The following is a 4,391-nucleotide window of genomic DNA, read 5'->3' on the forward strand; positions in this document are numbered from 1 at the left end:
TCTAACAACATATATACAAGACCTATATGTGGAAAACTATAAACACTGATTTAAAAATCAAAGATCTAAATAAAGTATTTCGTGCAATTTCATACAAATAAAAATAGATTTAAAGCAATCCCAAATAAAATCTCAGCAAGCTATTTTTTAGATAATACACAAACTGATTTTACAGTTTATAAGGCAAGGCAAAAGATTGCAGATGGTGGGAGCAAAGTTTCTCACTGTTAAAGTGAGAGGTTACAGATAAGTGAGGGGAGAATTCTGCATTGACCCATGTGGTAGTGGATTATAGTTGTAGATATCTATATGAACTCATGTTTAGCTTAATATAGATACAGATGGTTACATGTAGAAATATTTTAGATATGTGTATATACGTGGGTTAGTATACACACATGTATTACCTTACTCTGTCAGCTGAGAGGGTTTAGAAGCAATTAGCAACAAGACACCCATTAGTGAGACACCCATTAACAATGAGAACACCTACCGCCCAAATCTTGATTTCTAATACTATTGTCCAATAAAAGGAGCCAGAGGTCCTTGGAGAAATGGTTAATTCTAGGAATGAGGCAGAAAATATACAAGATAAGCCTGGAGTACCTTGTAGCAGTAGTAAATTAGAAAGTGCTAAAATAAATAAATAAATAAATAAATAAATAAATAAATATTTTTTAAAACCTATAATGATGGACATGTCAAAGAGGTATAGGAACCAACTATAAGGCCAAATTAGAACAATTTTAGTAACAAAATAAATAAAGTAGTATGAGATTATAACCCAAAGTATAAATATCCCTGAATCCAGACTGATATAAGTAAATAATGTAATAAATAAATAGGGGAGGATAGACAAGTATCTGGGCAGAAGAAATCCAAATCATTTATGTTGATGCTCCACCCTTAAGGAAGCAGAGCATAACTCTTCACTCTTTAAGTATGGGCTGTGCATAATGAGTTTTTTCCAAAGAGTGTGGTATAGAAAGGGAGAAAAAAAGAGTAACTTTACAGTGGATAAACTTGACCAACACTCCTTCAAATCCAGGTGATCAAGGTTAACATCAACATTAACATCATATTGATAGTAGGTACCCTTGATATCATGTGATGAGAATGGCACTTTACCTCTGTGCTCTTCTTCTCACAAACACATTGTCCAGTCTAAACACAGGAAAACAGACAAATCTCAATTGAGAGACATTCTACAAAGTACTTGACCATTAATCCTCAAAACTGCCAAGGTCATCGAAAACAAAGAAAGTCTAAGAAACTGTCACAACCAATAGGAGCCTAAGGAGAAATGAAAACTAAATCTTGGATGAATTCCCTGATTGGAAAAAGAATGACAGGGTGAAGCTGAGGAAATCTGAATAAAGTATGAACACAAAAGGCACACTCAACTAAAGAAAAATAGATGAATTCAACTTCATGAAAATTAAAAAGTTTTGTGCATCAAAAGTCACTATCAACAGAGGAAAAAGGCAACCCACAGAATGGGAGAAAATATTTATTTCTAGACCCTCTCAGCTGACAGAGCAAGGTAATAAATGTGTGATTAAAGGGTTAATATCCAGAATATATGGAAAACTGCTAAAATTCAACAACAAATAAACAACTTCATTCAAAAATGGGCAAAAGAGGCTGGCTGGTTAGCTCAGTTGGTTAGAGCATGATGCTGATAACACCAAGGTCAATGGTTCGAATCCCTGTACTAGCCAGCCAACAACAACAACAACAAAAAAAAAAACTCACTTTTTTTAACTTAAAAAAAAATGGGCAAAGGACTTGAATAGACATTTCTCCAAAGAAGATATATAAATGGTGAATAAACACTTGAAAAGATGCTGAACATCACTAATTATTAGGGAAATGTAAATCAAGAGTACAATGATATACCACCCCATACCCATTAGGATGGCTACTATCAAAAAAAAAAGCAGAAAACAAGTATTGAAGGAAGGACAAGTGAAGAAATTGGAACCCTGTGCACTATTGGTGTAAATGTAAAATGGTGCAGCCACTGTGGAAAATAGTATGGCAGTTCCTCAAAAATTTTAAAATAAAGTTACCTTATGATTCAGCAATTCCACTTCTGGATATATATCCAAAATAATTGAAAGCAGGATCCTGAAGAGATATTTCTATGTCTACATTCACAGCAGCATCATTCACAATAACTAAAATCTGGAAGCAACCTAAGTGTTTGTTGACAAAAGAACAAAGAAAATATGGTATATACATGTAATGGAATATTACAGCCTTAAAAAGGAAAGAAATTCTGACACATGCTACAACATGGATGAACCTTGAAGACATTATGTTAAGTGAAATAAGCCAATCACAAAATGATAAATACTGTATGAGTTACCTAGAGTAGTCTAATTCATAAAGACAGAAAGTAGAATGGTGGTTGCCAGGAATTTAGGGAAAGGAGAAATGAGGAGTTATTATTTGGTTGCTATGGAGTTTCAGTTTTGCAAGATAAAAGGAGTTCTAGAGATCGATAGTGGTGATGGTTTCATAACCATATGAATTTACCTAATACCCCTGAACTGCACACTTAAAATTGGCAAGATGATAAATTTTATGTTATATGTATATCACCACAATAAAAAGACTTTATTAAAAAATTAAAAACTAAACACTCAAAATAATAAAAATGCCATGAACTAATAAAGAATTCAGCACAATTACAAGATAAAGATCAACTTATAAAAGTGAAAAAAAGAAGAAAGTATGCCTGGGAGCCTAGGCAGGAGCCAAGGGCAGACCACCCTCTGCCCAGAAGCAGGCAAGAGAGCATTTCCAGAGGCTAAGGCAGGAGTTGAGGACAGGCTCTCCCTCCCAGAAGCAGGCACAGAGAGCATGCCAAGGGGCCTAGGCAGGAGCTGAGGGCAGCCTTCCACCACCTGGAAGCAGGCAAGAGAGCATGCCAAAAACACCACTATCACGTGGCTGGCCCACTACAACCATCACCATAGCCATGGCTGATGCAGAAGTGGCTCAATGCCACAGCAGTAGCCACAGCCACCATTCAGGCAGCCCACCAGATAATCAACTGCATTGACAGAAGGAGAGTCACCAGTGGAGACCAGAAAAAGAAGATGACATCTGTCTCCTCAAAGCCCACTCCAGAGTAATAGAAGAAGCAATTGATCTACCAGATGACCAGACATCAAGATAGAGATACTAGAAAGATGAAAACCCAAGAAAATAAGACACCACCAAAAGAATATTGTAATTTTCAAATACAAGACTCTACAGAACAGATAACCCTGGAAAGGACTCAACAGGAATTCCCAGCAACAATCTTAAGGAAACTCACTGAGATACAAAATGACTCAGTTATATCATAAGGAAATAAGTTATTTCATAATGAACAAGTTATTTCATAATGAAATAAGGAAAAAATCCAGGATATGAAGGAGGAAAGTTACAAAGAGATTAATACCTTAAAAAAGAATGTAGCAGAACTCATGGAACTGAAAGATTCACTCAATGATGAATCTTTATTCATTCAATAAAAAACACAGCCTAGAGCTTAAGCAGCAAGCTAGAACAAGCAGAAGAAAGAATTCATGATCTTGAAGAGAGTCTTTTTGAAATAACCCAGGCAGACAAATAAAAAGGAAAAAAGAATAAAAAGAATATTAAAAAATAAAGAAAATCTAAGAAAGTTAGCAGACAACCTGAAGCACAAAAACATTCAAATATTCAAATCATGGTGTTCCAGAAGGAGAAGAGAAATGAAAAGGCATGAAAAACATATTCAATGAAATAATAACTGAAAATTCCCCAGGTATAGGGAGAGACACAGATCCAGGAGGCTCAAAGATGTCCAAACAGATTCAACCCACAAAGATCCTCTTCAAGACATATAATAGTCAAACTGGCAAAGCTCAAAGACAAAGAGAGAATCTGAAAGAAGCAAGTGTCAAGTCACCTATAAGAGAGCTGCTATCAGACTAACAGACTTCTCAACAGAAACTCTACAGGCCAGAAGAAAATGGAAAGACAAATTCAAAATACTTAAAGAAAAAAACTGCCAGCCAAGCATACTGTACCCAGCAAGGCTAGTCTTCAGAAATGAGGGGAAAATAGTGTATTTTCCAGACAAACAAAAACTGTGGGAGTTGACCACCACACAAACAGCCCTACAAGAAATCCTCAAGTAAGTCCTGCATCTAGAATCCAAAAACCAATCATCACTACCATGAATACACAAGAAAGAACAAAACCCACTGGTAGAACAAAAATGCAAATGAGAGAGAAAGAAACTAAATCTTACAAACATACACACACACACACACACACACATAATTGTAATAATGATCATGCATTATTTCTGATTTTAGTAATTTTGGTCTTCTTTTTATCTTGTTAAGTCT

General features: G+C 35.4%; 1 non-coding gene across 1 annotated transcript; it reads left to right on the plus strand.

Moving 5' to 3' along the window:
- The first annotated feature begins 1,646 nt into the window (after window positions 1–1,646).
- Window positions 1,647–1,721, plus strand: TRNAI-GAU. The gene has a single exon. It is a non-coding gene; the product is annotated as a tRNA-Ile (tRNA).
- The last annotated feature ends 2,670 nt before the right edge of the window (window positions 1,722–4,391 follow it).

The sequence above is a fragment of the Galeopterus variegatus genome, unplaced genomic scaffold (assembly GCF_000696425.1).
Source record: "Galeopterus variegatus unplaced genomic scaffold, G_variegatus-3.0.2 Scaffold444, whole genome shotgun sequence".
Taxonomy (NCBI): domain Eukaryota; kingdom Metazoa; phylum Chordata; class Mammalia; order Dermoptera; family Cynocephalidae; genus Galeopterus; species Galeopterus variegatus.